At 37.6% G+C, this 24,396-nt stretch overlaps 1 long non-coding RNA gene across 1 annotated transcript in view; it reads left to right on the top strand.

The window, feature by feature from the left end:
• The first annotated feature begins 7,879 nt into the window (after positions 1-7,879).
• Positions 7,880-24,396, top strand: part of LOC129652835 (uncharacterized) — an 87,926-nt gene continuing 71,409 nt past the window's right edge. The window contains exon 1 of the long non-coding RNA XR_008714804.1: positions 7,880-7,989. This is a non-coding gene — a long non-coding RNA (uncharacterized LOC129652835). The remainder of the gene's footprint in view (positions 7,990-24,396) is intronic.

Below are 24,396 nucleotides of genomic sequence, written 5' to 3'. Positions count from 1 at the left end.
TTTGTTAGATATAATTTCTCTTGAGCGATTATTTCATAGCTTTGGTTTTTCAAATGATTATTTTAAAATATTTATACAGTCATAAAATAACTATTTATTAAAATATTTTGATTTTGCTTTAATATTTGATTCTGTTCTTTGAGACTTCGTTATCTTACCATAGCTTTCCTATTTCTTCAGTTTTGTCATATATATAGAATGTAGTAGTAGCAAATGAGATCAAAATATTCCAGGTAATAAACATACTCCTTAGGGAAAGTTTTGGAAAGGTATGAAGGGATTCAAATACTAATTAATGTTTCAAGCTGACATTTAAATGTATACAATTAAAACTATTATGCTGCTATAGTAGAAGATTTAGGACAATTCATAGATTCCAATGGGGCTTCTTGGTGGCTCAATGGTAAAAAATCTGCCTGCAATGCAGGAGCTGCAGGAAACGTGGGTTCCATCCCTGGGTTGGGAAGATCCCCTGGAGGAGGGCATGGCAACCCACTCCAGTATTCTTGCCTGGAGAATCCCGTGGAGAGAGGAGCCTGGCAGGCTACAGTCCATAGGATCACAAACAGTTACACATGACTCAAGCAACTTAGCATGCAGGCATGCAAGCATATATTCCACTATGTATAAACACACACACACACACACACACACACACATACACAATTACCACCCATTGTATTGTTTACCTTGTACTATTACAATATGTTTACTTACACGCCCTAGTACTCAAATTAGATGTTTTACTTGATCTTTCCTTCTGCCCACACTTCTCTCATGATTCCATCATATTCTATTCCTTTCCTTAAATCAGGAGTTGAATAACAGATAGTCATGTCATTTTTCCAGTAGAAATGTCCTACTGATTCTTGTACTTTTCTGAGTACTATAATTTCTTATATTTTACTCCCTCTAAAAATTAAATTTAAAATAGAATTTACTCAGACACTTACCAATCTTAAGGGACAGATCAACTGTGAATCTTTGGGTCCCCTAATTTTCAAAACTCCCTCCCAAGAACTTGCCCTAACAAAGTGTTCACATAGTCAAATGTTTTCATAAACTTTACAAAATTAAGACAAGTTCTTCTTGATCCATTATCCATTTCCACTTTGATTTCCCATCTGTCAAAATTTCCTTTTCACTGGATGACATAAGACTGATCTTGAGAATTTGGGTGAAGTTGCCAGTATAAATTTTTTCATGTGTGAAGTTAAGTTGTCACTTGTTCTGATGTAGATAGAATCTTCTCCTAGGTATATTTCTATTGCCTATGACTTGGTTTCTATTGATGCAAACCAAAAGTAGAAGTTGTTTCATTTCAGGGAAAGATAGATAGATAGAACACAAAGAACAATCACAAATAAACCGTACATCTGTTTCTTTTTCTGATGGGAATTTTGGTGGCCATGAGAATTTGCTATTCTCATGGCCAATTGCAGGGGGCATAACTGACTGATGGGCTCAGCAGTTGCATCTTTATATCCATCCCAAGATTTGAACCAAGGCCTCATTCTCCCCAGGCTGCTCTTAGCCATGATTGAATATAGCAGAGATGTTAAGGCAAGTGCATTCCTGGCAGATACAGAATTCCTCTGACAAGTGACTGTGGCTTGATGACTCCCTAGCAGCCTCGTGGATCTTTCCTTAGAACTACAATGCAGTCTAGGAGGTTTCAATCCCACCTTCCTTTCTGCTTTCTTTCTCTGCTTCACTTGGAATCAGACTTGCATCATTGTCTGATACTGATCACCTCATTCTCTTTTTCTCACAGAGATTTCCATAAGAAAGTTCTTGCACGTTTGCACTGCTTCCCAGAGCACTGGGCTAATAATACGGGAATCGCATGAAAAATAATTTATCAAAAAATTTTATTCCCAGGGCACAAATCTAGAATAGTATTATAAAATAGTTAGATGTCTAAGATAGCTCCCAAGGAAAAAAAAATTATAGATTTTTTTCCCCAAATTTGACAATGGCCTTAAAATTTATGTTATTAATGTACTATAGTTATACTGCATGAAAATTTTTTGAACGATAAAAATAAAATAATAATTCACAGTACCAGGATAGACTGGATCAAGTTCTATTCTTCTCTTTAAAAATTAATATCATGTGATGTACTTAAGGGATTTACATCCAAATTTTATGTATGTGGGGGGCATATATGATAAAGGCATGTCAGGCATTTAATTAATAAAATCATGTTGCTTTACTGTTTTTTTAAATTGTGGTATTTATCAGGTTTTACAATTTTGAAATTGTACTTGTCCTGATTCTAAAAAGTATTATTATATCTAATATTTTATTACTAAATTTGTGTTATTTTTCTTAAAAAGAATCCTTCAAGTTACATAATTCTCAGATGCCACAAAACCTGAGTGTCTATGCCACCCACTTCTAAACTGGTAGGAGATAAAGAAAGGACATGACAGGAAAAAATATATACTTAATTAATTATCTTCAAGGCCTCCCCTCCACCCAGTTAACCAGATATCCCATTTTGAGGAAAAATTGAAGTGAAGGAAAAAATATGTTTTCTGTTATTGGTCCCAATAATTTTTTGGTCTTCATAATCTAGAAATTATTTAAGTTCTTTTCCATTTATTTAGTCATGAAATGTATTATTATGTTGATACTAATGATGTAGTATTATGATTTAGATTTATTATTCATATATACTCTTCTTTGTCAGCACTCTTATACTTTTTATTTATAGACATATTTAAGATCATTATGAGCAACCCAGGTGGTTCAGTGGGTAAAGAATCTACCTGCAATGCAAGAGATGCTTGCTGTTGCCAGTTTGATCACCAAGTGGGGGCGATCCCCTAGAAGAGGGCATGGCAACCCACTCCAGTATTCAGTATCCAGTATTCAGACTCCCATGGACTGAGGAGTCTGGTAGGCTATAGCCTATAGAGTCTCAAGGAATCAGGCATGACTGAAGTGACTGAGCATACACACACATAAGATCATTATAAATTATAATAATTTTTCATGAATAAAGGGCTATGTAACATTAAAAAGTATTTTTCCAAAGACTTGCCATGTTTTTGTTAACATATTATTTGTTGAAATTATTATTTATATTGATTGATTGCTTTTATCTACATTTTTGAAATGCTTCTCATTACTTCAGTTTGGATTTCTTTTTCCTTTTTCCAAATTTCTTTATTCAGTTCCCTATTTGCCTTTTTGTTTTTGCTGTTGTTCAGTTGGTTACTCATGTCTGACTCTTTGTGACCCCATGGACTGCAAATGCCAGGCTTCCCTCTCTTTCACCATCTCTTGGACTTGGTTCAAACTCATGTCCATTGAATTGATGATGCTTATTATATTTATTTCTATACAATTCTGTCTATGTTGCTTTTTCTATCTTATGTCTTCTCTTTGCTTCATTATTGAGTTCCATATCTATCATCTGGATCTGTTTTCCTGCAAAGTCAATAATTCTCAGGATTGAAGTCAAGTGCTTAAAGTAGCGTTTTATGCAAAATGCTCTTCTTTTATTATTCTATTTCCATTTTGAAAATTTACACATTTTACCCTCTCACCTTGAAATTCCTTACTGCTAAATGTCACCACAATATGCCTATTTATATGTATAGGAGCTTGTTGAAAAATTATTCTCTGATATTTATATCTATCTTTATTTGTCTTCTTTCCTTTTTTTTTTTTTACCAGATATAGAAAGGGCAAGTCACATTTTTGTCTTGTTGCTAATATGTTTCCTTTATTTCTTCTTCTAGATAAGGAAATCAGCCTTTTCATTGTTCTCAATGGAAGTCTAACCTGAATGTCAGAGAAAAGCATTGTTTCCAACTTGAAAACATTGAGAAGAAATATGTGAGTAGAGACAGACAATAAAAGGCTGACAGCTGATATTGGTCAAATTGAAGAGTTGTTCATAAGAAGTGAACTCTGCCTACTTGGATGTCTTCTTGGCTCCCCGGCACCTCTTAAATGTTGTGCTTTACAAACATCATTTAAAAATTCCCATGCTGTTTTTACTTTGTCCATGGGAAAGACACTAGTCTGACAAAACAAATATGAACTTTTATTTGCAAAGAGAGCAAGAAAAAATGACTTGAAGTCTGTGGAGTTCCTATGAAAATATCTTCTCTATTTAGTCAGTGTTTTATAGTTATCACCATAGAAAATATGTTATAAAACCAACTACAACTCTCTTAAAACAAACCACGGTATATGTTTGTATTTTCAATGCTAGCAACCAAACCTGTTAATTACACATAATATTCAACAAGATGCTACACAAAACAAACTATGGAAATAGAATTAATCAAACATGGGACTTTCTCTATCCAGAGAGAAAGAAAAGAAAGATAAGAGAAAATACATTCATAGATCTATAACAAAATTTTCAATTTTGGTGTTATTATAAATTTTACTGCTTTTAAAATTTTGAATTAAGATTATTCTTTGCTAACATAAGGAAATACAATTGGTATTTTATGTTGACTGCATCCTGCATTCCTGCTAAACCCATTTATTAGCTCTAGGAAACTTTTTGTATATTCTTCAGAATTTTCTACAAAATATTGACACTGTCTATGAATAAACAGCCCTGGGATTTCTTTGGAAGGAATGATGCTAAAGCTGAAACTCCAGTACTTTGGCCACCTCATGCAAAGAGTTGACTCATTGGAAAAGACTGATGCTGGGAGGGATTGGGGACAAGAGGAGAAGGGGAAGACAGAGGATGAGATGGCTGGATGGCATCACTGACTTGATGGACGTTGAGTCTGAGTGAACTCCGGGAGTTGGTGATGGACAGGAAGGCCTGGCATGCTGCGACTCATGGGGTCGCAAAGAGTCTGACATGACTGAGCGACTGATCTGATCTGACCTGATAAATAGACATATTTTCATTTTATTTTTTCCCCAAACATTTGTTTTCTTCTTTTGTCTTGTGGCACTGGCTAGAACTTCTAATACTATACTCAATAGGAGTAATAAGAGTGACTGTCTTTGCCTTGTTCAGGTTTTCAGGGGGAGAGCCTTTAGTTTTTCATCTGTTGATATAATGCTAGCTCAAATTTTTAGGTAGCTATTGTTTATCAGATTAAGAAAGGTCTATTTTATTCCTATTTTGCTAAGAGTATTTATCATGCATACTTGTTGAATTTTGTCAAATGCCTATTCTATACTTATTGCCATAATTGCATTGCTTTTCTTCTTTTTTTGTTAAAATGGTAAATTACATTGTGATGGAGGTTTACTGTTCTTCCCAAACTCCCAGATTAAGGTTTTTGTTTTTAGGCCGGTATGATTCAGGTGGAGATTCTAGACTCTCTCACATGGTTTTTGCTCCTTTCCTCCAGTTCCGCACTATAATAGACACTTCATAAATTTTTTTCTGTTGTTGTTGTTTAGTCAATAAGTCATGTCCAGCTATTTCTAATCCCATGGACTGTAGCCTGCCAGGTTCCTCTGTTCAAGGGACTTTTCACCCAAGACTACTGGAGGGACTTGTCATTTCTTTCTCCAGAGGATCTTCCTAACCAGGGATCAAAACTGCAACTCCATTGGCAGGTGTGTTCTTTACCACCGAGCCACCCAAGAAGCTCTTTCTAGTGTTGGTGTAGCTTATGTTCACTGTACGTGTACAGCTCTTTCTAGCTGTTTTTTTCTGAGGAAGAAGCCAGAACAGAAAATACCTCTTAAATTAATTAAAAATTAATATTATTTGAAAATAAATGCAAAAAAAATATAGTCAGTATAAAGAAATGAATCACTTTCCCTAAAACGAGCAGAAGATTGAAGAAGATTTCTCATCATATCATGGGAGCCTTTTATTTCTATTCATGACATAAGCTTTGGAGACTGAGCATATAAATGAACAAAGATATACCAAGGTATATGTTAGAAAGCATCCTAAGCCCATATGACTAAACCACTTAGTAATACCTAACTATTATAATTTCAACCTCTTTAAGGAATGGAATATTAAATGAGTAAATCTGAAATTACCTGGTCAACCCTAGTGGGGTAATCAGCCTGATAAACACCTGCCATTCTCCAAAGGAAAGTGGGCTTATCTGAAACATTCACTCTTGATAGTAACTCCTTGTCCTGCCCCCTTCTGCCTATAAATGTCTCATTTTATATAACTGTTCAGAACTCCTTTCTATCTGCTAGTTGGGATGATGCCCTACTCAAGATTCACTGAATACAGCCAATAAGACAGATAAAATTTGCTGAGTTGAACTTTGTTTCTTAACAGAAGGTGCATTCTACTTATTTTGGAAGATGATAATGACTCCTTTTAAAGCTTCTTAACTCTTCAAGATAAGTGATCAGATAGGGCACAATATAACCAGGTCTCTTTCTAGGGAATCAAGTACAAATGTTATTGATACATGGCAACAGGGCAGAAATGTATTCCATAAATATAACCTGTTTCCAATTGGGGGCAACAGAAAATAGGGGAGTAAGTCATGGAATTTTCTTTGATTTTTTTTTCAACCAATAAATAGGATTGATATTGACATCTTAATTATTGTTATTCAGTCACTAAGTCATGTCTGACTTTTTGCAACCCCAAAGACTGCACACACCGTGCTTCCCTGTCCTTCACTGTCTCCTGGAGTTTGCTCAAATTCATGTTCTTTGATTCAGTGATGCCATCCAATCATCTAATCCTCTGTCATCTCATTCTCCTCCTGCCTTCAATCCTTCCCAGCATCAGAGATGAAGAGCCAATTCGTTGGGGAAAAAAAAAAAAATGTCTTGATGGTAATCTCTAATTTCATTAGCTCTGAAGAGTAAGGGAAGGAGTTCTTTTCATTCCTAGGATTGGGCCTTAAACTGAACTAAACACTAGCAAAGACTGTGCCACATGGACAAGCACCACTGAAAGCAGATGCCAGTAGTAAAGCTAAGAGCCCAGAGGAAGACCCATCAGGTTCCAGGATTTTCTGCACCCAGAATGTAGCAAGGCCTGGCTTGGATTCCATGAGATTCATATAGCATATTTTACTCTTCTAGCTGCTTACTCCAGACTCAAGTTTGTGTTCTCATGGTTGGGGTTCTGTTTTCTTCCCCTTCTAGACAGCTCACCTGAAGATTTTATTTTCTGCAAAGATGTGAATCTTTTCTGTGAACTGTTTAAGAGGCAAGCTTTTAGGAATACAGGATCATTTAAGGAAAATCTGGTTTTACAAATTTAAATTTATTCAGGGCTAAAAACAAGCCATTTCACAAGTCTGCGATTGATAAAATTATGAGAAAAATCTTAAGGAAGAAGCACAGGCCTGAGGGATTTGGATAATAATAACCTGCAGCTGCTTTTGTCCTGAAGAGGATAAAATGAAAACAAGTGATTGGCTCCCTAGTGAGAAAGTTTAAATTCAAATTTCTGCTTCTAGGTGAAGCAGCTATATTAGCCTTTAAAACAGAGACTAATTGCACTTTCCTATTCCCACCCACCATCCAACTAGGATTTATCCCTCCAGATCCGTTGTTGTTCTGTTCTGCCCAGGAGGCATGTCTCCCTGAACTGCATCACTCAGAATCTCTTGGCATCTGGCTTTCAGTTTGCTGCAACTGAGAGATGTCTCTGTTACTGACCCTCCCAAGACAGTCCTTCTGTCTTCTGTTCTTCTGTGAAGGGTCATTTGAGCCAAAAGAATGAGATGGAGTTGGATGGAGAAGCAAAGGCAGGCGTCATTTTTTGACTGGAGAGTTGGAGAGGTGTGAACTTGGGCTCTAGAGGACCCTGCTCTTCTGGCAGGGTCGGGGAAGGGGCTGCTTTACAGGGATGTTGTGGATGGGGAGGAACCAGCGTGCTCAAGTAGGGAGTCCAGCTGTGTGGCTCGCGCCCCAGATCCGAATGTGGAGAGTGGCATCTGCACACGCCCAAGCCAAGCAGCCATTTCGCACCAGGAAGTGACCAAGTCTGGAACCTCTGCACGTACTACTCTGTGAGCCAGGGAAACTCGAGTAAGCACAAAGGAGAAGACAAAGGTTAGACTTTATTTTCTTATCCACATTCTGTTTTTATTTCCTGAGAATTGTTAACAGGCTTTGTGGGTGGCCGCTGGTGGAACAGGAGTAGAAGGAGCGGGCAGTGGGGCTGTCGGTCCCCCTTTCCTGCTGGGCTGTCAGTCTGGCCGTGGCCTTCCTCTTGGTGTGCGTGCTTGCTCGTGGCCTCTCCAGCCTTACCTGGGTCCCGATTATGTTTTAGTTGCTAAGTCGTGTCAGACTCGTGCGACCCTTGATTCTCCAGGCAAGAATACTGGAGTGGGTTGCCATTTTCTTCTCCAGGGGATCTTCCCCACCCAGGAATGAAACCCAGGTCTCCAGCGTTGCAGGAAGACTCTTTACTGACTGAGCCACCTGCGAAGCCCTGGGTCCTGGTAACGTCTTACACCGGATCCTCCACTTTTTCTTCCGGTCAAGGTGGGCCCTGCTTCGCTGTTGCTCGCCCAGGGCTGCCCTGCCATTTTTGTTGGTTAACCTCGCCTGCGTCTCTGAAAATAGAGCTCTCTGTACATTCCCTTCAGTGAAACCCTTTAAAGCCTGCTCTCTGATTCCTGCTGGGCCTTGGACCTCTACAGTCACACGATGTCACAGTCTGAATCAGAACCCAAGCTGTGTGACTCCTGAGCTTGCTCTTTTAACAGCAGACTCTGAAAGGGGAGGGGGTAGCATTTACTTTAACTGGAAGCCCTTTTGACTCAGTGTCTAATTTATATTTGTCTGAATTTTTTTTTTTTTCTTTCCTCTTTAATGTACTTATAAGTCACTCGGGTTCTTAGAGAATACTTCCTGCCTGCTGGATGTATTCATGGAAGTGCCAGTTGATGCTGCACTTCTATCTCTTGATCTTACCCGAGGACGCTGGGTCTGCGTGATCACCAGAGCCAGCTCACCGGTGACGGGAGGGCCATTTAAAAAATCCTTTGAATGTGAGAATACACTTCCTTGTTGGAGTGCAAATGAGAATGTATTTGCCGTGATAACACTGGGTGATACTATTTCATATTCCCTGGAAGCAGCAGCTCAGAATTTTTAACTCGTAGGTTACAGGATCATGAAAAGCCTTTCCAGTCTGCTTTAAACAACATTTGTTCTGTATCTAGCAGGTATATTTTTAGCTCTCTGCTCATCACTAGGAAAGAAGAGTTAGATTTCTGCTTTCGAATTCCCAGTAGTAAATTTGAGCCCTCTAAACTTTCTGTGACACCTCTGATTTTTATATCATCATTATCTTTACAGCCTGGCCTTTGAAGGGACTGATACCTTGGAGGGATGGTGGGTTCTTTTGCCATAACATTTGCTTAAAGAGAAAAATGGGCTTAAAATAAAATATATGAACTATGCTGTTGCTGCTGCTAAGTCGCTTCAGTTGTGTCTGACTCTGTGCGACCCCAGAGACGGCAGCCCACCAGGCTCCCCTATAGTAACATGTAAAAAGATATTTACAATATGAACTATACCGTAATTAAAAATTTTTAAATCCATATTAAGAATATGTATATAAAACAGAGCTGTCTTCAAAATTGGCAAGCTAGCCAACCAATATGTGCTTGTGTGCTAAGTTGTTTGACTTGTGTCCAACTCTGTGAGATGCTAAGACTGCAGCCTGCTGGGCTCCTCTGTTCATAGGATTCTCTAGGCAAGAATACTGGAGTTAGTTGTGACGCCCTCCTCCAGGGAATCTTCCTGACCTAGGGATCGAACCCGTGTCTCTTATGTCTCCTGCATTGACAAATAATATAGTAAGGTTCAAAAAAAAAAAAAAAAGTATTTGAAACTATTGTAAAGGGCTAAGTTTAAAGCTTGGGCTTTCCAGGTGGCATTAGTGGTAAAGAATCTGCCTGCCAATGCAGGAGACCTAGTTTTGATCCCTGGGTCAGGAAGATCCCCTGGAGAAGGAAATGGCAACTCACTCCAATGTTCTTGCCTGGGAAATCTCTTGGACAGAGAATAGCCAGCTACAGTCTATGGAATCACAAAGAGTCAGATATGAGGGCTCTCTTCAAAACTGGCAAGCTGGCCAATCAATATAGTGAGGTTTGTAAAAATACATTTGGTATTTGAAACTCTTGTAAAGGACTTAGTTTAAAGTTTAGATGTTGCTAAATGCTACTAGCTCCATTAGACTCTTAACCCTTACACGTGTTACTAATACAGAAAACAGTAGATAATGACAGCAGATAGGAGATATGTTGTAAATTTATTAATGTCTGCTGAAATATTCTGGGCAGATTTAGGTTTCAATGTGAAGGATGACTTTTCCAGTCTATCTTCAGTGTTCCCCTAGATGTTACCCTTTATTTTATGGGATGTCCATGCTAAAAAGGATGGCAAGGCCTTGAAAGGACTCTTCAACACATTACCATTTTATTTTTCTTTTAAAATTAGTAATACCATTCAGTTATAAGTGCAATCTAATTGATGCCATGGGGCTTCCCAGGTGGCTCAGTGGTAAAAAATCCACCTGCCAATGTAGGAGACACAAGATATGTGGGTTCAATCCCTGGGCCAGTAAGATTCCCTGGAGGAGGGTATGGCAGCCCACTCCAGTATTTTTGTCTGGAGAATTCCATGGACAGAGGAGTCTGGCAGGCTACAGTCCATGGGGTTGCAAAGAGAGGAACACAACTGAGCAAGTAAGAAGCAACTGAAATTGTAAGCTCTTACCATGAGGATTCCAACCTCTCTACCGCAACAAGTGTGGATTTTTTTTCTTTTGGGGGGGCTGTTGGGGGGAGGGTGGAAGGTAGGAGGGAGGTGGAGGGGAAGAAGGTGCTAACTAGGAGATGGCTCCAGGTCTTAAAAGTAAATTTGTTGGATCATAGAGTATGTTTATAAATGGTAGATATTTTCAAAATGGTCATAACAACTTATTCTTGTCATAAGTGCACAGACATTCTCGTAAGCTTTGGTCACATCAGCACTTTCAATTTAATAAAGTGGTTACCACGTGTTGTTAAAAACATTCTATTAAGATATTCATATTAAACTAATTCAGACCATAATAAATTGAATATTGGACAACAAAGCTTGCATTACCTTGTAGAATTTCAAAAAGTATTCTAACATGTATTTCTTTACTTAACAAAAACAGTGAATTAAATTAGGGTTGGCCCAAGAAGTGTATATTTTAGCCATCGTGTATTTTGTGTTGTTGTATAGGATTTATTTTATTGACAATAAATTGGAGAGGATTTTGAATTAGAGCTTAGCTTGAATAATTTCACATTTTTCTGTGTATATTTAGGAAATGCAATCTGATGTTTACTCTGAAATTCAACTGAATTTGACTTACATATAAAATTTTCTTCATAATTTAGAATATCTTGTTTCATAAACATATTTTCCAGTATTACTGTCTGGAATTAGAACATCTAAATCACTTCTGATTTTTATGTTTCCAGGCTAGAGTTAGAGTAATCACAGAAACTACTTGTGCTTGCAAAATAACACTTAAACATTATTGGGATGTGAGATGTATTTATAAGTTCTGCCATTAAGCTGAAGCTAAGTTCAGGATTTTTTTTTTTTTCCTTTTCTGACCCAGAGCAGTTGTTATATGCACAAAATTGTGACTTGGTATTACATATGTGTATATGTGTGTGGGTGAGAGACAGGAGGTAAGAGAGAGAGAAACTGATTCCTAGGGAAATGATGAAAACCATAGAAGATGGTGCAATGAAGTTGATTTTTTGATAGTGGTTTCAGAAGTCTCATCCCAAATGACAATAAAGAAAACGGCAGTGTTTATGACAGATGAAGACACTATGAATTGTCATTGTCTCCCTTGTTTCAGTATAGTTTTTGTGGATAAAGCTCTTACCCAAGATTCATTAAAAAAAAAAAAACATTTTATCTAAACATAAACTGCACTTAATAAGTTTTAAAATAGAAAACATGTTTTTGTAAATCTCAGATTAAACTAAAATATTTTCAGGTATGAACCTTAAGTACTTACTGAACACATTTTTATTTGTAGCAGACATATTATTAACATTAATTTTAAAGACAATATATTGTATTGTAAATTACCCTGTTAGAATATATAATGTGAAATTAATTATTAAATGAAATATTTATTAATATCCCCAAATTATTAATACTTTTAATAATGTTTTATACTATATGTACTGTGTATAATTGCATCCCAATATATTGTGATATAAATATGAAAGTGAAAGTGAAGTTGCTCAGTCATGTCCAACTCTTTGCAACCCCGTGGACTGTAGCCCACCAGGCTCCTCCATCCATGGGATTCTCCAGGCAAGAATACTGGAGTGGGTTGCCATTTCCTTCTCCAGGGGATCTTCCGGACCCAGAGATTGAACTCAGGTCTTCCACATTGCAGGCAGATGCTTTAACCTCTGAGCCACCAGGGAAGCCCTAATATTGCCCCATATATTGTGATGTACTCACTACAGTGGGCCTCCCAGGTAGCTCAAATGGTAAAGAATCTGCCTGTAATGCAGGAGACCTGGGTTTGATTCCAGAGTCAGGAAGATCTCCTGGAGAAGGGCATGGCAACCCACTCCAGTATTCTTGCCTGGAGAATTTCATGGAGAGAGGATTCTGGCGGGTTCCAGTTCATGGGGTTGCAAAGTGTTGGACACTACTGAGCAACTAACACTTTCACTACTTCACTCACTACAATAACTTTGTTAGCTACTCACAATAGAGAAGCAGTCTTTAGGAAGTTAACTGAGTCATCGTGGGTTTCACAGATCCAAAAAATTAGGAAATTATCCTGGCTTCTGTCATCTACCTGAATAACCCATCATGCTACCTCATACAGGATGACCAAATACATACACCTACAGATAAAAGACAAAATGATTGTGTGAGGAGGACTTTAAATAGTTGATAAAAGAGAAGTAAAAGACAAAGGAGAAAATGAAAGATATACCCATCTGAATGCAGACTTCCAGAGGCTAGCAAGGAGAGATAAGAAAGCCTTTTTAAGTGAACAATGCAAAGAAATAGAGAAAAACAATAGAATGGGAAAGACTAGAGATCTCTTCAAGAAAATTAGAGGTACCAAGGGAACATTTCATGCAAAGATAGGCACAAAAAAGGACAGAAACAGTATGGACCTAACAGAAGCAGAAGATATTAAGAATAGGTGGCAAGAATACATAGAAGAACTATATAAAAGAAAAAAAGATGTTAATGACCTGGATAACCACAACAGTGTGATAAGTCACCTAGAGCCAGACATCCTGGAGTGTGAAGTCAAGTGGGTCTTAGGAAGCATTACTAAGAATAAAGCTAGTGGAGGTGTTGGAATTCCAGGTGAGCTACTTCAAATCCTAAAAGATTGATACTCCACTCAATATGCCACTGGAAAAGATCAGTTTTTATTCTAATCCCAAAGATGGGCTATGCCAAAGAATGTTCAAACTATCTCATAGTTGCACTCATTTCACATGCTAGCAAAGTAAGGCTCAGAATCCTTCAAGCTAGGCTTCAATGTTATATGAACCAACAACTTCCAGATGTAAAAGCTGGATTTAGAGAAGACAAAGGAACCAGAGATTAACTTGCCAACATCTATTGGATCATAGAAAAAGTTAGGGAATTCTAGAAAAACATCTACTTCTGTTTCATTGACTATGCTAAAGCCTTTAACTGTGTAGATCACAACACACTGTGGAAAATTCCTAAAGAGGTGGGAATACCAAATACCTTACCTGCTTCCTGAGAAATCCATATGCAGGTCAAGAAGCAACAGTTAGAACTGGACATGGAACAACGGACTGGTTCAAAATTGGGAAAGGAGTACATCAAGGCTATATATTATCACACTGCTAGCTTAACTTGTATGCAGAGTACATCATGCAAAATGCTGGGCTGGATGAAGCACAAGCTGGAATCAAGATTGCTGGGAGAAATAGCAGTAACCTCAGATATGATACCACCCTAATAGAAGAAAGTGAAGAGGAATTAAAGAGCTTCTTGATGAAAGTGAAAGAGGAGAGTGAAAAAGCTGACTTAAAACTCAACATTCAAAAAAGCAAGATCATGGCATCCTGTCCCATCACTTCATGAGAAATAGATGGGGCAACAATGGAAACGGTGACAGACTTTATTTTATTGGGCTCCAAAATCACTGTGAATGGTGACTCCAGTCATGAAATTAAAAGATGCTTGCTCCTTGGAAGAAAAGCTATGACAAACTGAAAGGTGTTGCTGAGCCATGAAAGATGCCGGGATTCTTGGCCTCCAGAGGAGAAGAATTCAATCTGGGGCCAGTGAAGAGGCTTGATCGCTCAGAGCTTTTGTGTCATAAAGTTTTATTAAAGTATAAAAGAGAGAAAGCTTCTGACATAGATATTGGAAGGGGGCAGAAAGAGTGCCCCCTTGCTATTCTTTAGCCATATGTTATATAGCTACTAGCAAGCTGTTAATTATAGAAAGATGTCTCAAACTCAAAGTGGCACCAGGCCCCTCAGCCACAACATGCATTTTGAGATAACATTGGCACCAGGTAAGTCATCCTGGGCCATAAAATGATTGACATGAATCTTGAAGAGAGGCAGGTTTCCAAGTAAATATATAGTTTCATTAACATAGATTAGGAGAACAATGTATGAGTAAAACATACTGGTTTGCTGAGCCCTTATTGGTTCTGAGTCTTAAATGGAATGGACTCAAAGAAAGACAGAGTCTAGGGTAAATACATAGTTCATTAACATAACTTAAGAAAAGCATTTGTATAAGAAAAACACATTGCTTAGCTCAAGGCTTGAGAAAAGTTAAGTTCAGGTGGAGTCAGGTGTCCTCCTCTCCACACAGAATTCAAGAGAAACCTCTTTTTTAATTTGTATAGTAAAGGGAAAATTCCTAACACTTTTTTGTTTCCTCCTGCCACTTACGAGAGAGAGAGAACATGTCTGACACTTGCAGCATATTTTCTCCATTTGGAGACCCCTGGCCTTCCTGCCTGTTACCCTCTCAAAACCTAGACAGCACATTAAAAAGCAGAGACATTACTTTGCTGACAAAGATCCATCTAGTCAGGGCTACGGTTTTTCCAGTAGTCGTGTATGGAAGTGAGAGTTGGGCCACAAAGAGAGCTGACCATTGAAGAATTGATGACTTTGAACTGTGGTGTTGGAGAAGACTCTTGAGAATTCCTTGGACAGCAAGGAGATCAAACCAGTCAATCCTAAAGGAAATAAACCCTGAATATTCATTGGAAAGACTGATCTGAAGCTGAAGCTCCAATACTTTGGCCACCTGATGTGAAGAGCCAACTCATTGGAAAAGACCATGATGCTGGGAAGGATTGAAGGCAAAAGGAGGAGGGGACAACAGAGGATGAGATGGTTGGAGGGCATCACTGATTCAATGGGCATGAGTGTGAGAAAACTCAAGGAGATGGTAGAGGACAGGGAAGCCTAATGTGCTGTGGTCCATGGGGTCTCAAAGAGCCATGACTGAGATATGGATGTTGGGGAGTGTGTAATTTCTTCGGTCCTGTCTCGCTGAAGCAAAAATTTGAAGTGACAGACAGACCCGTGTTATAACTCAGTTTTATTAGGAAAAATAAAGGATAGTACACCCTTGAGGAGTGAGGGCAGGCTGACCTAAAAGACCAAGAGAAGAGAGGTCTCAATCCTTCTAGGCTTCCTTCTTTTATACATTTGTCTCCTCCCCCCAAGTCTGCCCTATGTAATTTGGGGTAGCCAGGAGGGCTGTTTGTTTTACCTGAGACTCTCACTCTGGTTCTGGGACCTTCCATTTTCTATTTTTTGGGGCTTTTCCCTTCATTGTCTTTTAGCCACCACCATTTTGGACTCCTTTTTCCTATTTTAACTACATAACAAAACTGTGGTAAGGGTAATGGTGGTAATGGTGACCTCCTTCAAAAGGAGTTATGTCAGATCACTGTGGCTCCCAGGACTATTGTATTCAGTGCCCTTGACTGGTGACCTGTGTCTCCACTCAAGACTTCTGGACTCTCACAGGCAAGTCTGTCTCAGTCTCTTGTGGGGTCACTGTTCGTTTCTCCTGGTTCCTGGTGCACACAAGGTTTTTAATTTTTTCCCCTCCAAGAGTCTGTTTCCCCAATTCTGGGGAAGTTCTGTAATCACATCCCACTGGACTTCAAAGTCAAATTCCCTGGGGGTTCTAAGTCCCTTTGCCATACCCCCAGGTAGAGAAATCTGTTGTGGGCCCTAGAACTTTTGCAAAAGTGTGAAAGCTTCTTTGGTATAATTGTTCTTTAGTTTGAGGGATAATTTTTGGTATAATTGTTCTCCAGTTCTCCATATTTTGAGGGAAAACTGGGAGTGATAACCTATGAAGACTCAGATATACAGAATGGACATGTGGACTCAGGGAAGGTGGAGAGTGTGGGACGAATTGGGAGGTTGGGATTGACATATATGCACTACCATGTGTAAAATCGCTAGTGGAAAACTGCTATAAAGCACAGGAAGCTCAGCCTGGTGCTCTGTGAAAACCTAGAGGGGTGGGAGGGACACTCACGAGGGAGGCTGTTTATCTATATATGCACATGGAGCTGATTCACTTCATTGTACAGCAGAAACCAACACAATATTGTAAACCAATTATATTCCAATAAAAAAGATATTTATTGCAAGGGATTGGTTTCTGTCATTATGGAGCTTGACTCGGAAAATCTGAAATCAGTAGGCAGACCATCAGAAAGGGTGGTCTAGAACTTCTGTGCATGAGCTGAAGCTGCTTTCCACAGCAGAATTTCCTCTTTTGGGTTGTCTCAGCTCTCCTCTTAAGGTCTTTTAGCTTCTTGAATCCAGACCACTCAGATTATCTAGAATAATCTCTCTTACTTAAGGTCAGCTGATTGCGGGCTTTTAATCTCCTCTACAAATTCGTTCATGTGAAGAGAAAAATCACTTAGTCATGTCTGACTCTTTGCAACCCCATGGACTATAGTCCATGGAATTCTCCAGGCCAGAATACTGGAGTGGGTAGCCTTTCTCTTCTTCAAGGAATTCAAATTTGTTCATAGCAGCACATAATTTAATGTTTGGTTAACAGGAAACTGTAGACTCTCCAAGTTAATGTATAATACTGGCCATCACCTTGAGTGTACAGAGTTCCAGGCAGAGGGACAAGTCAGTGAAGATCTTAAAGCAGAACATCTAGTCTGCTGGCGTAACAAGGTGCTCAGTGTGTCTTGTGTGGAGTGAATGAAATAGAGAATTGTGGGAAACAAAGTCATAATCAAAATTAGAGCCCAGATTTATGTAGGGTATTTTAAAAAATTGTATCAGAGTACAATTGCTTACAGTGTTATTAGTTTCTACTGTACAGCAAAGTGAATCAGCTATATGCATACATATATTTTCTCTTTCTGGATTTCCTTCTCATTTAGGTCACCACAGATCATTTGGTAAAGTTCTGTGAGCTATACAATAGGTTCTCATTAGTTATCTATTTTGCACATAGGAGTATGTGTAAACACATACATATATGTCAGTCCCAATCTCGCAGTTCATCCCACTTCCCAGTCCCCCCTTGATGTCAATATATTTATTCACTATATCTGTGTCTCTATTTCTGCTTTTCAAATAAGATCATCTGTACCATTTTTCTAGATTTCACATATGTGCATTAGCATATGATATTTGTTTTTCTTTTTCTGACTTACTTAATGAGGCCCGATTTATGTAGGTTCTTCTGAGTTATAGTAAGAACCTGGGCTGTACTCTCAGGGACACAGAAATGCATACATTTACATGAACTGAGTCATACTTTATGTCTGTGGCTACTCTATTCAGATTAGACTAGAGAATGTAAAGGCAAAATTGATGGGAGGCTAGTCTATAATCCATGGGGGTTTGAGAATGGTGTGGCGTTTTCACCCTGTCATTTATGTTAAAAATAGAGCAATGAATGTTTGCTGATGGGCTGGATAAGAAACATGAGAAATGTGTAGAAACAAGTGATTCCACTCTTTTGGCTGGAACAACTGGAAGAATTGAATTGACCTTAATTCAATTCTTTAAAAGGCAAGACTTTAAGAGCTTTATGGAGGGGATACCAGGGGCTCAAGTGTGTGTGTGTTGCATACCAGATACCTATTAGACATGCATGTTGGAGTGACAAATTGGTTGTTTGAATTTCAGAGAATGGATCCAAATTGAGATTTATCAGTCCGTGGATGTCATCTAAAATTGTAAATTTTGAATTGGAAAATGGAAAGGAAAGGAAGGCATTGATTTATGGGTTTTTTTGGATATTTTGCTTTTCATTATTTTAAAACTTCTGTTGATTTCTGATTGAATTTCAAGGAGTTACATTCACTCCATAATACATGAAGAAACATAAAAATCACTCATAATCCTATCAGTTAGCATTGAATACTACTAAATTATGATTATGCTTTCATCCAAATTTTTCTGGTATATTGTTTTTTAATTATTTGAAGTCACAGAATATATAAATTTTACAGCTAATTGTTTTGCTTCAAATTTCATGTAATTATTGTCTTTAGTGACTGAATAATAGTCTATTGTATATGAATACATTTAGATAATGTTTTTCATTAATCTTCATCTTCCCTCTATGTTCTAAATATTATAGGTATGATCATCCTTAAGTATTATGTTTTAATCATAAATATATATTATCAAAATGATATTATATATGTTTAGTCACAATTTTCACTTAGTAACTGAGGAAGAAGAGATTTTCTGTTTTATGGTGTTGTTAGTCTGAAATGCTAGCTTATAAATAAAGATCAATATTTTAATGAGTCTGTTAAGTAATAAAAATAAAGAGACCAGAAATAGTGTGCTATAAATGAAAAAAAAAAATCTCTTTTCAGCAAACGTAGGCAATCAAAGGTGATTAGAATAGCCTGTTTACTGCTGAAGGAAGATATAGTGTCTGTGTAATTTAGATGGCCTACTTGCTAGAAATAAATGAGAAAAGCTGCTTAAATATGTGTTGCCTAAGATACGGGAAATGATGTTTAGAAACTTTTTTATCTTCCTATTTCATGAGAAGAAAAGTTCTCAGACATCCTTAAACTTATTCTCCCAAGACATGCATTGAAGGCCTGATTTTCAACACACCAATTTCTGAACTTTAACTTACCAAAGAGTTTTCCATCCCTAGTGAACAATTTCCACTTTTGCAAAATGGCAGGAAATGTCACATTTGACAACTACTCACAGAAATCAGTTTCACTCAAAAAAGGCAATTTGTGAAAGAAATTCATACACATACTGAATCCTGTTGAAATCTAAAATGAGATTGAAAGCAAACCGTGAGCTGCTGTTGTTGAATGAGTGGAGGCTGAGCAAAAGTGTTACTTCTAAAATAACTTGTTTTCTTAATCCACTGATATAAAAAGGGCATTTTCCCCTGAAGCTATCAACAATGCTGAATAAATATAAATGCAAACTTTGTCTCTAATTACAAATGGAAATATACCCATTGAAACTACAGTATAGAAAATTATTTTACTGTAAATATATCTAGACAATAAAACTCATAAATTTCAATAAATAGGTTAAACAGATACAAATTCTCAAGCAAAATTTTCTTCAGGAAAAATGAAATCAGTACATTGGATGCTATATATGTTGGTCCTCATTAGTTTACCTTGCTAATGATATATCTGATTTAAAATGAGAAAGCTTCAAAGGTTGTAATTTAGTTAAATGAGTGTGCAAACCATCTCAAAAACAATAAACTTACCTTGAAATAGTTTCCGAAAACCAAATCAAATGTGTAAACAGGGAAAGATCAAAATAAGTACAATTACCCCAGCAACCAAGTGGGCTTATGGACTAATTGGTATTTTCTTGGGCTTTAATAGTAGTCATTTATTAGTTATTAATTCATTTAAGTTCCTTAGCAGATTACTACATAGAACCTACATTTTTATGAAACAAAATCATAATTCTGTATTTTTTTAGAGAACAGTTTTACTCTCAAAATGAAAACATTTAATTTCTATTAGTAAAATAAACTTGCCCCCCTTTTAAGAGGCAAATCTTAAATAGGAGAAGGACTCTAGAATTTATTAGCACTGCTATTAAAAGCAAAGTTAGGGATGATTTTTAATGAAAGAGACTGCACACTATAAAAAAGGATACAGAAGATTAGAAAATCTGAGTTCAGTCTATGTGAATCACTTTTTTTCAGCAGGTCAAATTTTCATCATCTATAATGAGGGACTTTTACTTGATACCTTCTAAGTCTCTCTGCAGCTCTCAGGTTTCACAAGAAAATTGTGAAACTTTTTATTATTCCAATATCCAGTGGTGATGGACTAAGATAAAGAAAGTGTGATGGGGACTAAAGAGCTGGCAAGTAGGTCAAGAGTAGCATCCTCATCTGGAATCTGCCTTCTTTATCTGCAAGGCTGTGCCGAGACTCAAATAAGATACAATAAGTCCCTTACTTACAAACGAGCTATATTCTGAGAATGCGTTCCTAAGTCCAATTTGTTTGTAAGTCCAACCAAGTTAGTGTAGATACACAACTAACATAATTGGCTATATAGTACTGTACTGTAATAGATTTATAATACTTTTCACAAAAATAATACACAAAAGCAAAATAAAAAATAGTACTGAACACAAAAGGACAACCACCTGTAGAGGGTGCACCCATGTGACAGTGTATGCCAGACACATGAACTGACTTACATGATTGGACATGCAAACATACATTCACATCTTTGAAAGTTGGAAAACTGAAGGTTCTACATAGGGGACCTACATAAGGGACCTATAATCTATATATTTTAGTGTTTTGAATACTGTGAACGACTATACAAAAGCAAGTTATTATCAGAGCACTTAGTCATCTTTGGAGTCTATAAGCATATTTTTGTTGCTTCAAAATGTGTTGAAACTACTCTCAGTGTTATTTAGCCAGATTTGTAGCCCTTGAGAAAAAGTAGAATGAGGAACCAAGCTAGGTGGAGATGAATGGAACAACTGGAGTTCAAGTACAGATTCTGCGTGCATGCTAAGTTCCTTCAGTTGTGTCCAACTCTTTGCGACCCAGTGGACTGAAGCCCATCAGGATCCTCTGTCCATGGGATTCTCCAGGCAAGAATACTGAAGTGGGTTGCTGTACTCTCCTCCAGGGTATCTTCCCAACCCAGCAATTGAACCCACATTTCTTACATCTACTTGAATTGGCAGGCTTTCTCTACCACTAGCACCACCTGGGAAGCCCCACTGATTCTGGCAACTGCTAACCATAAAATCTTGAGCAAATGATCTTCCCTTTCCAGACCTTAGTACACTCACCTATAAAGCAAGGATGATAAACATCTACATTCCAGAGACACTGGGACATGCATATGAGAAAATGTATATGAAAACAACTAGCATAAGTCTTGTAGGTGAATGTTTCTTACATTTTATTGAATTCTCAACTTCCTTTCACCCTTACCATCTTATTCATTTGTCAGAAAGGTCTGTTAAATCTAGTTCATAAATACCTCTCAAAATTTCACCTTCCTCTTTATTCTCACTGCCAATACTTTAGTTTGAGCCTCCATTAGCTATTTTATGAACTGATAAAATGAACTCCTAACAGTTTGCCTTCAGTCTTTCCATCTCATAAAATATTCTCAACTCTGCTGTCAAAATTACCTTTCCAAACTGAATATATGATCATTCCATTCCTCTGCTTAAAAAATTTAGACACTGGGGAGATAAAAGAGCACTGATTCTCCTCCTCACACCTTTATTCCCTCTTGAAACAAACTTCTACATAACCCACTTATCAGCTGAGATCATTTTAGCTATAAAGGTTTTTATTATTGGTCTCAGATTATCTTTCCAACCTCTGCATTACTACCTTAATTTCCAGACGTGTCACTCAGTCTGCATTTTATAAGTATGTTCTGCTTTTTCATACAAATAGACCTCTACATCTGCCATTTCTTCTGGTGGGAAAGTCCTATGTTCTCTCAACAAATCAATCCTATTCTTCATTGTCATTTTGGCTCCATTGTTGAACCTTTGCTAAAATTTAAAAAATAAAATTGAAAGCACTTAAAATATTTAATCTTCTGCTCTTGGTCCTCAGATTATATTGCAATTTTTGATTTATATATTTTTCTCTTTGAGCTTCAAAGAGTAAGAGCAATTTGATATGCCTTTTTATACCCCCAATTTCCCCCGTGCCTTTTCTTGCACTGTACTATCATAGATCTAAAACATTTTAAAATAATGAATTAAGTCTATGAAAAAATAGTGATGGTATATGATTTCCTGTTATAACTTAGGAACTTTTAAAATAAGGAATTTAAGAGCCTTACGGGGAGAGAGTAGACATTTGAAGTCTGACTGAGAAATAAAGTATCAGTTTTAGGAGTTGAGGACAGACTATACTGGAAAAATCAGAAGAGCACAGAATAATGCTTGATTATTTTCACTGAACATAGAAAAATAAAAAACAAAAGCAAAATATCTAAAAACCTCTTCTAAAGCCACATACCCCTTCATCTCCCACTTTGTGATTCTCTTTCCCTTTACTCCTTCCTACTCCACCACTGAAGTTGTGTTTTTGCTATAAACTCATCATCTTACTCATCAATTGATAATTTCTGTATTAGGAACTTCTGTATTAGGATTTTCTGTATTAGGAACTGGTGCTCCAGTGGCTAGGACTTCACCATTCTCAAAGCAGGGGGCCCAGGTTCGATCCCTTATCAGAGAAGTAGATCCCACACGCTGCAACTAAGATACAGTGCAGCCGAATAAATAAATATTAAAAAAATAATAATTTCCGTGTTGGTAAACCCAGGACATTTCCATCATCACTCTTCACAATGAGCTGCTTACTATCTTAAAGAGTTCCTTTTCTGGCCTTCTGACAGCCATTTGTCATGTATTTCTTGTCATCTCTCGGGCCAACATTTCCAAGATTCTTTGCCAAGTCTTTCCCTATACGTTGGCCTAAATAAAGGCTCAAACGTGGCCCTACTTTAAATTTTTTTTTCCCAAAATGGTTATCATTTTACATCTTTATATACTATCTACAGACCTTCCTGATAGCTCAGTTGGTAAAGAATCCAACTGCAATGCAGGAGACCTGGGTTTAGTCTACCCACTCCAGTATTCTTGGACTTCTTTTGTGGCTCAGCTGGTAAAGAATCCACATGCAATTTGGGAGACCTGGGTTTGATCCCTGGGTTGGGTAGATCCCCTGGAGAAGAGAGCGGCTACCCACTCCAGTATTCTGGCCTGGAGAATTTCATGGAAATCCATGGGGTCACAAAGAGTCAGACACGAAGGAGCGATTTTCATTTTCACTTTCCATAACATCTACTTGGCTGGATGGCATCACCAACTTGATGGACTTGAGTCTGAGTGAACTCCGGAAGTTGGTGATGGACAGGGAGGCCTGGCATGCTGCAATTCATGGGATCACAAAGAGTCGGACACGACTGAGTGACTGAACTGAACTGAACTGACAAGTAGATGATTGACACATTTATATCTTTTGCCATGACTTCTAAGATACATTCTAGAATATTCAAGTTGGATATCTCTTTGATATCACACACAAAAAAATAGCATTTCTGAAAGGTGAACTCTTGGTTTCTGCTCCCCAACTTACCTCTATCACCTAGTGGCATCACTACCTACCACTTGCCTGCAGTGAAAAGCTATTATACATTGCCTTTACATGAACTTGCCTTCTTCAAAATTAAGTAATAGTGATTCTAAATTGTGTAATCTCTGTATCTGAAAAATCAATTCTGCCATTGGCCTTCAGAGGACACTTCTAACTAGATCTCAGAAATCTAATCTTTACCCATTTACACAGCAACCAAAGTGACTTTTTTTTTTTTAATGAGGAAAGATTTTACTTGCACAAAGCATTTGTAGAATCATTCCATATTTTTAAAATTTATTTTGTAATTGGAAGTAAATTGCTTTATGATGTTATGTTGGTTTCTGCCATACAACAATGTGAGCCGAGACTGGCACTCTGTGATGACCCTGGCGGGGAGAGGTGCAGAAGGAAGCTCAACAGGGAGGGCATATGTATGTAATAATGACAGTGACATCCTTAGATAAGTACCACTTAAATGTCTGTCTACTGCTTAAACTTCTTTAGAAAATCTCAATTTATTGAAGAATAAAGACAATTCTCTTATCATAGTCTACAAGGTCCTCAGTAGTCTTATACATTCTCAGTTCTCCAGTCTCAACTGATGTTCCTTTCCCTACATGCAGTCAACCATAAACTTCTCCTTGCCTCAGGGCCTTTTTACATACTCTTCTGTGTATTTTCATTGAAGTTAGTCCCTAACCATCTTTCAAATCTCCACTTCAGTTCAATTCAGTTGCTCAGTCGTGTATGAATCTTTGTGACCCCATGAATCGCAGCACACCAGGCCTCCCTGTCCATCACCAA

This window comes from Bubalus kerabau, chromosome 5 (genome assembly GCF_029407905.1).
Source record: "Bubalus kerabau isolate K-KA32 ecotype Philippines breed swamp buffalo chromosome 5, PCC_UOA_SB_1v2, whole genome shotgun sequence".
In the NCBI taxonomy this organism is placed as follows: domain Eukaryota; kingdom Metazoa; phylum Chordata; class Mammalia; order Artiodactyla; family Bovidae; genus Bubalus; species Bubalus kerabau.
Note: the sequence above shows the minus strand (reverse complement) of the source record. Positions and strands in the feature narration are given on the sequence as shown.